The 12,773-nt window shown below is 37.4% G+C and overlaps 1 pseudogene; it reads left to right on the top strand.

Moving 5' to 3' along the window:
- Nucleotides 1–1,007: 1,007 nt before the first annotated feature.
- Nucleotides 1,008–5,878, top strand: LOC149793309 (uncharacterized; annotated as a pseudogene).
- The last annotated feature ends 6,895 nt before the right edge of the window (nt 5,879–12,773 follow it).

Raw genomic sequence — 12,773 nt, 5'->3', positions numbered from 1 at the left:
ATTTTCTTATTAGGAACGACATCTTTGTCTCTTTTGGGCCACTATCAGTACGGATTACAAACACAGTTTAATCTGTATTCTGTGAAGTTAAGCAAATTGCCATGCCAAATTCCAGATCTGAACCCATGGGACCCTGCTATAAGTAACTACATCAAGCGAACAGCATCAGAATGTCCAAAATTGCATCCACTTACGTTTGTCGATGCCAGTAGTTATCTTCAGTAGTTATCTTCACTTCAATCAAACATCAGCAAGTCATTATGGGATAAGAACTGCAGATTTTCAATGTAAATATGATGTTGTTCAAAAGAATAAGATAAGATGTAATTTTCGAACCAGGAAAAAAACACAATTATGTTACCGTTCTTTATTCCAGGACGTTTTTACCGCGTTCAGTGCAAAAATAACACTGGGATTATAGTTTACGATTTTGTTCACATGAATGTAGAGTATCTCGAGTCATCGTTTGAAAATATTGTCACCCCTGAGGATAACGAAACGTATAGCGTCTTCTTCGTTGGAATATAATCAGCTTCATATTCGCATGTGCTACGCAATCTTACCTTGATGTACAGGTAATTCGCAGATAAACTGCATATGTATGACTTAAAATGTTATATGAAAGTCGCAATGAACTCCTTCCCAAATATGTGTCCTCTGTTGACGGGAAAAAGTGAAATCGAGTTTCCTTTTTATCTTAATCTGATGAAAATGGATTCGTTGCCATTGTTGTGGAAGGAGAAGGAATTCAGAAGTCACAAGACACTTTTTGTGGAAGATAGACCTGAAATAGCACTGTTTAACTACATTAAACGAGGTTTTATTACTTTCGGCCAATATCTCGAGCCATGGCAAAGTTTCCTCCTATAATTGTCTCTCTATGTCCTGAAGTTACATCAGAATGCTACGGAAATGTACACCAATACGACATTGTTCTCGAGTTTTACCGACGATTTTTGGAAACATTTAGAACTAAACTTAGATTTACTTTATTTTGGAATAATCAAATGAGCCATGAGAGCTCCATCTCCTGGCAGCCATTACTGGATTTAAAAAAAAAAATTCTTAAATACAGAGGTCATCTGAACAATGCCATCATGATCGTGCTGAGTGACCACGGATACCGTCTGGGAGGGTTGAGTACAACTTATGTGGGTCGACTAGAAAAGAACCTTCACTTTCTGCCCGTGTATGTTCCAGAATCATTGAAAAAGTGGTTCCCATGGATCCACACAAATTGAGTGGAAAACTCGAAGAGCTTTGTGACGGTGTACGACGTTCACAAAACAGTATCTGATAAAAGCAAAAAATTAGCTCGAACACCAAACATAAGGTCTCGTTAATTGTCAGCGTTCACCACACGAATACGACATTGTTCTCGAGATTTACCGACGATTTTTGGAAACATTTAGAACTAAACTTAGATTTACTTTATTTTGGAATAATCAAATGAGCCACTAGAGCTCCACCTCTTTCTGGCAGGCAGAGCAGCCATTACTGGATGTCTTTTTTAAATTTCTTAAATACAGTACGACGTTCACAAAACAGTATCTGATATAACCAAAAATTAGTTCGAATACCAAGCATAAGGTCTCGTTAATTGCCAGCGTTCACCACGGAATATTATTCTTCAAATACGTAAAGAACGAACATGTGTAGATGCTAGAGTTAAAGACAATATTGGCACATGCTAAGAAACTATACAGATAGACCCATCGCATTTCAAGATATCGATATTAGGAAGTTATATTGTTGGCAATATAAACAAGCGACTAGAGAAATTCAATCTTGTCAAGTATTAAAATTATCTTGCGTGGCTGATGCTCGTGTGATCTACAGAAGCGAGGAAATGAATTTGTCAATTTGGGGGAAAATTAGAAATTTTATCTCTCCTCCAGGTGTGGATTATACTGGAAACTATACACTTACTGTAGAGACTATTCCCGGTATCGGGCTTTTTGAGGGAGTGATAGTGTATGAAGAGTTCTAAGTTTCACGTGAAAAGATAGTAAAAAATTCTCTTAATTTGAGCGGTAATCCCACAAGGATAAATTGATATGGCAACCAGTCCCATTGTGTCGATGATAAATTCTTAAGGCAGTATTGCTACTGTAACATAGGGCACGGCGGTTGGATTTGTGCAGTTTTAATTTGTCTATGTGTAAGTTTTATTTTTTAATTTGTATCAGCGACATATTCGAAGACGGACAAAATGATGATTAATTATTTTCTTTGCTAATGACTGTGTACGGGTATGTATTCAGTCAGTGTAAATTATTTTGTTGAGAAATTACGCCGAGGCTAATATTAACAAAATTATCACGTTTACCCCAGTTATTATGATAAATATATTACCAAATACATGTGTACTTTTTTAAATATTGAAATTCGGTTTTGGGAATGAAATGCGACACGATGAAAAATTTTAATATTACATTTTGAGAATACCATACTAATTGAATAAGACTAACATTTCATAATCTGACTCAGTAGGGTTTACTCCATCTTTTACCTTTAAACATTAGTTTTTGCTTCATAATGTCATTATCGTTACAAAACCCTATAGTAGTATCGATCTTATCAACAAAATTTATCACTACCAGTGCCACTTAAATATATCTGCGTTTTATTTCTTTTTACACCCATCTTTGATTAGATTTTACCACGACTTCTTCAACCTTATTTTGAGCGTAATTTGTATCAGAAAATTGCTTCATTTGCTGTGTCTTTATCTTTACGCAAATCAGCATTACTACAGTTGTCTTGCATAATTGAATCGTAAAATATAAAGAAAATATGTGAGTCTAACTTAGAGTAATTTTATTTCTATACACTAACACTCTCAGATCTACATAAGACAACACTATAAAAAGAGTAGGCGCAGTTACTCTGTGGTTAGCGTGCTTGACTTGCTACATAATCGGTTAAAATCTTACCATTGGATCAGCCTGGATTGCTACCGTTGTATGTCCGTGGGCTAGGCACTATACTATAATTGCCTTGGCACTAAATAACCTATCTGCCTTGATTTGCCTTAAACGCCAAATCAACAATTCAACCAAACAGTCAAAATCAAATTTAAGCTGCAAAAAGATTTTGAACAGTGAAAACAAAATAATTCTTTTGAGACTTTAACACGTCAATAATTGCACTATAGTATGTATAAGTTTATGTTTACAACGAGGTAAGATAACTACTGTGCGAGATAAATACAAAAAATACAAATAAGTCAGTATCTGAAGAGCATGCCTTTGTATTTATAAGTTTGGATGGGATTAAAGTGTCGTCAAATGTAGTACTTGTGTTGGCAAATAACATTCAACAGGATACTAGTTTGGTAAATCATGTTGGCAAATAACATACAGTAGGATACTAGTATAGTAAATCATGTTGGCAAATAACATACAGTAGGATACTAGTATACTAATTCATTTTGGCAAATAACATACAGTAGCATACTAGTATAGTAACTGATGTTGGCAAATAACATACAGTAGGATACTAGTATAGTAACTGATGTTGGCAAATAACATACATTAGGATACTAGTATAGTAAATCATGTTGGCAAATAACATACAGTAGGATACTAGTATAGTAAATCATGTTGGCAAATAACATACAGTAGGATACTAGTATACTAATTCATTTTGGCAAATAACATACAGTAGCATACTAGTATAGTAACTGATGTTGGCAAATAACATACAGTAGGATACTAGTATAGTAAATGATGTTGGCAACTCACTTTCAGCGGAATAAGTGTTCATCTATTTATTTCAAACAACTACAATGTTTCAGAAAATATGCAGATTTACGGAGCAAAATAAAGGATGAAAATATCAGGACAGGTAGCAACAATCATGATTGCAAGATGCAGCTCGAACAAAGAATAACGGATTTGATGTAGGTCAATGCATGCATTTGTACTTAGGTTTACAGTAAATTTTTACAAGGTCATTCTACACTGGCGTCAGAAATTGTTTCATGTTTCACCAGAGTTAATTGAGTGATGCAATCGCACTGAACACACAACAATAGTCATGATGGCTTCACTTGAAGCAGTCATGGATGAAAACGGATGAAAAGTATGATTAAGTCTTATTACGGTTACTTGACAACTGATACATGTGAAAGGGACACCATTTAGAATTTCAAATAAATAATAATTAAATAATAATAATAATAATAATAATAATAATAATAATAATAATAATAATAATGATAATAATAATAAATATTTTAAAGCTCTACCTTCATAATTATACCTAAGAAATATTTAAAATTAAGAAAATACTTTTAGGTGATTCAGTGATTTGCAAACCTGAGGACGTGAAGAGAGACGATACTAGGAAATAGTATACGAATAACAGTTAAATCTATGCCAGAGACAAGATGGCATATGCATGGTTCAAAGTACTTGAAGAGTGAAGGACGAAAATAATGTCAAACGGAAAGGATACACCATGAATCGTTTTGCTAAACTGGAACCAATGAAAACATTAAGCCATTTGATATGTAATAAATCCGTCGGAGACAACACCTACAAATTATTGAAATAAAGTGCATATTAATCCGCATTAATGAGCTTCGAATATTCGTGCTTCGTTTGAACAATGAACTTCTAGACTAGCAATTTAGAAAGCAACGCATTAAGAGTTCCAACATGCATGGCATCGGAAATTTATTTCAATTACAAAACAACAGAAAAAGAAAAACATATCAAAAGTTAAATACCAAATTACATGACATGAAAAATGAGAATAGGCGACTACAGTATGGACAGTATCATAACAGGATAATAAAATGAACTGAAAGATATGGAGACAAAATCCCCAAAAGAGAAAGCTGATTCAAACTACGTTTCAAAACAGCTGGAAAAAAAAGATACATGTAACAGACTACGAGATAGCATAAACATTCTGGAAAACAAAAGTGTGCACTGGAAATTCATAAAGGTGCATGCATATTCGTACAGACAATTGAACGATCATATTTGGTACTGTCGGTACACTTTAAATACATGTCTACCATACATAATCGTCAGCTGCTGATTTAAAGTGATTTGTCTACATTTATTGGTTCGTGGTTGGTTTCAAAAGATTATTTGATGTCTAGGTATATAATATCTGACTCCAACCTTGAACGTTCGATTTAAAATAGTGTATAGGGTTCAGTCTCCTGTAGAAGGGTTCGATCCTATGTAGAAGGGTTCAGTCTCCTTTAGAAGCGATACATCCCATATAGAAGGGTTCAGTTCCCTGTAGAAGGGTTCGCTCCGGCGGCCTAGTGGTTAGAGCATCCGCCTCGGAAGCGGGTTCGAACCCCGGCCGAATCATACTAAAGACTTACAAAAATAGTACTAACAGCTACATCGCTTGGCGTTCAGCATTAAGAGGTTAGTGTTAGGACTGGTTGGCCTGGTGTCATGATAATGTGACTGGATGGGACATCATGCTACGTGTCTGCGGCATGATGATGCCCCAGTGCTAGACATCACTATAAACTGTCACACTGCAGACATCGTAGCGATATGACTGAAAGACTGGTTAAAAGCTACGTTAAAAATCCTAATCACACACACACACACACACACAGAGAAGGGTTCGATCCCATGTTGAAGGGTTCAGTCTCCGTTAGAAGGGTTCAATCGCATGTAAAAAGGTTCAGTCCCTTGTAGATGTGTTCAATCCCATGTATAAAGGTTCAATCCCCTGTAGAAGGGTTCAGTCCCCTGTAGAAGGGTTCAATCCCCTGTAGAAGGGTTCAATCCCATGTAGAAGGGTTCAGTCCCCTGTATAAGTCTTCAATCCCCTGTAGAAGGGTTCAATCTCATGTAGAAGGGTTCAGTCCCCTGTAGAAGGGTTCAGTCCCACGTAGAAGTGTTTAATTCCATGTAGAAGTGTTCAGTCCCCTCTAGAAGGGTTCAGCCCCCTGTAGAAGTGTTCAGCCTCCTTTAGAAGGGTTCAGTGATCTGTAGAAATGTTCAATCCCATGTAGAAGAGTTCGGTCTCCTGTAAAAGGGTTCAGTGACCTGTAGAAATGTTCAATCCCATGTGGAAGAGTTCGGTCTCCCGTAGAAGGGTTTAGTGACCTGTAGAAATGTTCAATCCCATGTAGAAGAGTTCGGTCTCCTGCAGAAGGGTTTAGTGACCTGTAGAAATGTTCAATCCCATGTGGAAGAGTTCGGTCTCCTGTAAAAGGGTTCAGTGACCTGTAGAAATGTTCAATCCCATGTAGAAGAGTTCGGTCTCCTGTAGAAGGGTTCAGTGACCTGTAGAAATGTTCAATCCCATGTGGAAGAATTCGGTCTCCTGTAAAAGGGTTCAGTGACCTGTAGAAATGTTCAATCCCATGTAGAAGAGTTCGGTCTCCTGTAGAAGGGTTCAGTGACCTGTAGAAATGTTCAATCCCATGTGGAAGAGTTCGGTCTCCTGTAAAATGGTTCAGTGACCTGTAGAAATGTTCAATCCCATGTAGAAGAGTTCGGTCTCCTGTAGAAGGATTCAGTGACCTGTAGAAATGTTCAATCCCATGTGGAAGAGTTCGGTCTCCTGTAGAAGGGTTTAGTGACCTGTAGAAATGTTCAATCTCATGTGGAAGAGTTCGGTCTCCTGTAAAATGGTTCAGTGACCTGTAGAAATGTTCAATCCCATGTAGAAGAGTTCGGTCTCCTGTAGAAGGGTTTAATCTCAGGTTGAAAGATTAAATCCCATGTAGAAGGATTCAGTCCACTGCAGAAGGGTTCAATCTCGTTTAGAAGGGTTCAGTGACCAGTAGAAGGATTCAATTCCTTGTAAAAGGGCCTTAATGCAACATCATAAATACGACGTAGATTAAAAATAAATACTGAAAATGTGTAGATAATTTCTAAAACATTAACTAGATAAACCTTTGAAAACAACGTTATCATGTATACTTACAAGATAAATATCATTGTAAAATATTTAGCAATTTTTCAAAAGGTACATAGATAAAGATAAAGGTAACACAAATTTATAAAATATAGGGTCAAAGTTTACTTTGTACCACGTTTGTTTTCGGAAATTATATCAATTCTCTCTGGTGGTAAATAAGTGGTAAACTTTGTAATTGAGTTCCATCACAATAGATAGTCTGTCTCACAAAGCGGAAATCAATAGTTCCACAAGAATGTTTCTACTGGCAGTGGAGCTTTGCAAACCGGTCAAGGTATACCCTTCAAATATATGCATGGGTGAGGTATTTGAAGATAATACAGATACCTATGTTTGTTGAGTCTTTGAGTCCGATACAGAGATATGCATGGGTGATGTGTTTGAATCCAATATAGAGATATGCATGGGTGCGGTGTTTCTATCAAAGACAGATATATGCATGGGTGAGGTGAGTCCAATTTGCTATTGGCACATTGCAACCGTAACTTTGTGATTTGTTCCTAGTGCGGAATATTTAAAAAGTTCGGAATATTAGTGCACTATACAATACACATATTAATTAGTGAACAATGTGTCGTTGCCCTCTCTCAAAATCGTTCCCATGCACCTATATACACGTCTTCAGTCCGATTATCCAATTATAAAATGACAATTTGTATTCATGTTTTGGTGGCATGTTATTCAAAAATTGGAAAACTGCACTTCCAACCATATGGTGGCTTTTAAATGGTCTGCCGCTTTGCGAACCTTTAATAACGGTATTCAGCCAAAGCACTTCGAGCAAAGTCAGGGGTGCGTGGTTGTGGTAAAGTTTGTATGCTGTGTTCCTTTAGAAAATCTGTTATGATGGATGTATGTGCTGGTGAGTTGTCATGGTTTAGATGGATTCCTCAGATACTCGTGCGCGGACAGTTGGTTCGACTGTGTTTGGCAAATTCTTGCAACATTTTGGAAGAATAATTGTCAAGTGACACTAACATGTCTGGACGAAATGGCCTTTTGCATTATAAATAATGCGTATAGCACTCCTTAGACAATCCAACTATATCGAGTGATTTGTTGTCTCTGTTCGTTTCCTCAGATACAAACTTTGATATTTTCTTTTGCGTCAGGTTCGAAAAAGTAAATTACTGTTTCATAACCATTGACACTATTTAAACGTCTCTGGTAGCTTTATTCATAACTGGAAAAAAGGTATTTGGCGATTTTACACCAATATGATTTTGATCAGCAGTCAACAAACGAGAGACACAGCTTTCCTAACCTTTAAGAGCTTCAGTTGAATCTTTAATACATTAAAAATAGCGGACCAGTCAATGCCTGTGTATATATCAAGCGTCTTCTTCAACTGTCTCTTCAGAGAAGCCACGTGCTTATCACCACTCGAAGACAACGGTCTTCCAGAATATGGGCCGTGTTCCAATAACTCGTAACTGTCTTAATAACGACGAAACCGCCTTAAATTGCAAAACTGCATCCGAAAACCTTATTCCATTTAGTCTTTATATCAGTTGGAGAGTACCCTTTGAGAATTCGGAGACGTTAGAGTATGCTCTTCGCACACTCGGAGAATTGTTCTGCGATAACAACATTTTAACTCAACTGTCATTCACCTCTTAAAGTTCTCACACATATACCTGCAGGTGTCCGAAGTGCTGCACATGCAGTACCTATCATTTTAAAGAACATCATTTTGCTTATCAATCGGTGTTACATATATTGAAAAGTTTAAAGAAACAAACAGCAAGGAAATATTTGGAGCTTTTCAAATACCCATCGTTTCACTTTCCAATTATCGGCTTGATCTCCGGAAACGTACTCTCGGAATTTCATTCCACATTCTTTGCCCGGCTGATAGAACGTGGCGCTTTATATTTCTGCTGAAGAAACCAACACTAGACCATAACGATTCAAAGAACTATCGTCCAGTTTCTAATCTCCCATTCATATAAAAAATCTTAGAAAAGGTTGTTCTATCCCAGCTTGTATCTCATCTAAATTCAAACAGTCTTTTTAGCAATGTACAATCTACATATCGCCCTTGCCACAGTACTGAAACTACTCTTCTAAAAGTAGTTAATGACGTTCTCACTGCTTTGCAGCATTTGACACAATAGACCATGATATATTACTTCACCGTCTCCAGCATGTATTTGGCATTCATGATACAAGCTTACTGTGGTTCAAGTCCTACTTGGTCAACAGGACACAAATTGTATCTGCACATTGAATACACTCCAGTCGTTGTCTTCATTCTGTACACTCATTGGCTCTCAAGTGTCATATATCATCATCCAGTGTCTCACCAATTGTACGCTGATGACACCCAAATATACAAATCTAGCCACCCAACTGAAGTTGATGCTACCATTCAAGGTGTAGAGCGGTGCATTTCTGATGTGAAATCATGGATGACATGTAGCAAGCTGCAGATGAATGATGATAAAACTGGGGCTATTCTGATCACAACACAAAGACTTTCTCATTCACATCCTTTACCTCAAACAATAAATATCAGCAGCACCAACACTAAATTCACACAATCAGTACGAAACCTAGGTGTTACTCTGGACAGTCCTCTCAAATTGCACCAACATGTCATGAACATATGCAAGGCTGCGTATCTTGAGCTGAGACGCATTAGCTCAGTTCGCAAATATCTTTCAGTTGATGCCACTAAAACACTTGTGTGTTCATTAGTACTTTCAAGACTGGACTATTGTAACTCAAGTATGTCTGGTTCATCTCAATATCTGCTCCAGAAACTTCAAAAAGTTCAAAACACAGCTACTCGGATCATACTTAGAGTACCACGATCAGAGCACACCTCCCCGCTGCTCTGTACCCTACACTGGCTATCCATTCGATCCAGAATCAAACACAAAATTTGTTCTCTGTGCTACGTTTCACTGTTGGACTCTAGTCCAACATACCTATCCGACCTCACCCATGTTTACACACCAGCAAGATACTTACGCTCCTTTTCTGAAAATCGTATACTCATTATTCCCACTATGAAAACAAAGTCATAAGGACAGCGTTCTTTTGCATACCAGGGCCCAGCAACGTGGAATGAATTGCCCACTGAACTTAGATACATATACACAGTGATCACATTCAAGAGTGCTCTCAAAACTCACTTATTTCGACTACAAGAACAAACTTAAAGACCTAATAATGTTTCCTACCTTAAATATTCTCAGCATGTTTTTTAATGTTTTCTAATTTCATGGTGTTTGTTTTTGTAATCATACCATTATATGTTTTTTATCTTCTAGGTGTTGTCTAATGTTGTAAAGCGCTTAGAGCTTCTAAAGATTAGGCGCTATACAAAATCCTCATTATTGTTATTATTATTATTGCTATTATTATTGCTATTATTATTATTATTATTATTATTATTATTATATAATATTTGAAGTCACTATATGTTATCTTCCTCTCTGAAACAGGTAAATGCATAACAGCAATGCCTGCTTTAACTACATTTTCACTACCTGTAATACCAGAATAAAAAAGAGTCAGCAGTACAGACTAATGTTTCGTTCTCACAAATAATGATCAAATCACGTTTCTCAGAGACTTTTGGTATAAGCCGGTTGTTAAATTGTATGCTGTCTAAGGACTTCATTATCAAGGTGGATCCGAAGAGATGCCAAAATAGTTTTTTTTTCGAGTGAGCGACTGATATACTTCAAAGATCAGAGTATGTCTTTAATTAAGCAATTAAGTTTGTTTTGAAATCGGATAGAGATGGTGTTGGTGTTGTCTTTCTCTTTCAAACTAGATATATATATGATGTGTTCATGCACATGTAGAAGAGGTGTGCAAGTTATTGTCAGAAAGGAAGTGAATGATAACGATGGTTTGTATTATTAACTTTTTTGATGAGATTGTAAAATGAAATGTACATGCACCAGCCTCCTCTTTCCGACATCGATAGAGTGAAAGGACAGAATACCCTAGGTCAGTAGTGCAAATATTACAAAGCCAAAGTATATGGGTGCATAATTAAAACAAAGACAAACGTTGTGTTTGATGCTGGCCACATTCGTGACTTTGTATTGAACATAAATGATATTAGTGAACCAAATATTTGCTATGTATTTACAGCATAACATAACTATGCGGACAAAGTCTATAGCGTAAACGTGCTAAAAAACTGAACAATGAGACATAGCATATAATACAGACATTTTTTGAGGCTGCAACCGCCATAATCAGAAATACAGCAACTAGTGCTTGCTGTATTTCTGGCAGCCACAAAAAGGTAGGTGGGGCAAAGAACAAAAATGTCCAGCATCAAAGAAAAGATCAATGTTGATCAAAATTAAACCGATGAATTCTGTATTGCCGTGGCAGTAGAGCACCCTCATACTCCACGGTAGTTAGGATATATCCAGCATGTATAGAGGATTGGGAAGAAACTTGAAAACGGATGCGCGTACTTCCTGAATGCGCTGTTGGTCTTCCGGAGCTGTTAGAGTACCTCGTACGCTCCTGGCGGTCGAAAAGGCATGTAGACACAGATTAGTCCGGGTCGAGAGAATGATATCCCAGCAAAACACCTTCGATGCCCATGGTTCTAGATCTGTGAAACCCACGAGACCTGAAAGAGGAATTAGCAAACACGGCGGAATGACGATCTTAGAAAAAGTGATCGAAGGGTTACAAAGCTGAGACCTTTTTGCCTAACCTTATCCATTTCTTAAATGCATCTGAAAGGGCCATATTGGTTATTGAAACTGATAGAGAGAACACGGTCAAATTATCAGATGTGAACTCTTTATATAGCGTCCAAGCCCGCTTATACGTGGTTTGTGTAGCTGGGTGTATGATGTTTTTAAGCAAATGGTCAAGCGTACGCTCTAGCTGGGCAAGGTTGGAAGAAGCAGAATGCGATGAGAATGTGAGTCCGCATAGGGAGCCATGGCGTAGAAACACGAAAATTGTTGGCGAGAAAGAGAATCTGTGAGTCTGTTACGCATACCCAGTATATGTTTTGCCCTGACCAAGATACTGAATTTAAGGCAAAAGAGTACAAATTTGCGAATGAAATGCATGATTTTTGTATCATTAGAGGATTGTTTATTTATGGTTTCAACTAAGGCTTGATTGTCAGTGTGGAAATAGATACATTTTTTTTGGATAAGTGTTCTCCCTAGACCTCAACTGCCAGAACGATGGGATAGAATTCTAGAAGCGTTATATTTTGATATGCCCATGTCTGATCCCAGATGCCATAGAAATAGTGTGTGACCAGGATGGCACTGTATCCGACTGAGGCAGAAGCATCTGTGTACAAGTCCAACGTGTCGGAGGTTAGCCAAATGCCAGGTAATAATAATGATCTACCGTTAAAACCGGTTAAAATTTTTTGCCAGGCCCTTAAATCTTCCTTTACCTTTTTTGTTAATCTAATGTGGTTTTGCGATGCCAATTGTCAAGTTGATGAGTCGCCTAAGAAAAGCTTGTTCCAGCAAAACAACTGCGCAAGAAAAGTTAAGAGTACCTATGGTGGATTGCAACTCCTTGAGAGTAATTTTATTTCAAGCCAGATATAAATGTACGAGTTTATTACATTTTTAATGTCTGTCCGTGGGAAGGCGAACCTCCATTTTCACGGAATCCCATTCGTATCAGAGTTACGTCATGGTTGTTGACGGGGCACATGTTTTATCCACAGCCATAGTAACGCCGATGTCGGCACATTCAGTCAGGAAGAGATCGAGCTTCTGATGGCATTGGACACGAGTTGCATCTAGTATCAAATATCGTCCAAAATATGCGTCATGTATGTTATAAATAACTTTGTGCTCGCATTGAAGAGAATTGCAAAAGGTCTCAAAATATCTTGC

Source organism: Sinohyriopsis cumingii, chromosome 8 (genome assembly GCF_028554795.1).
Source record: "Sinohyriopsis cumingii isolate HCF-2022 chromosome 8, ASM2855479v2, whole genome shotgun sequence".
Lineage (NCBI taxonomy): Eukaryota > Metazoa > Mollusca > Bivalvia > Unionida > Unionidae > Sinohyriopsis > Sinohyriopsis cumingii.
The sequence above is the reverse complement of the archived record's forward strand: the minus strand, read 5'-3'. Positions and strand labels throughout refer to the sequence as shown.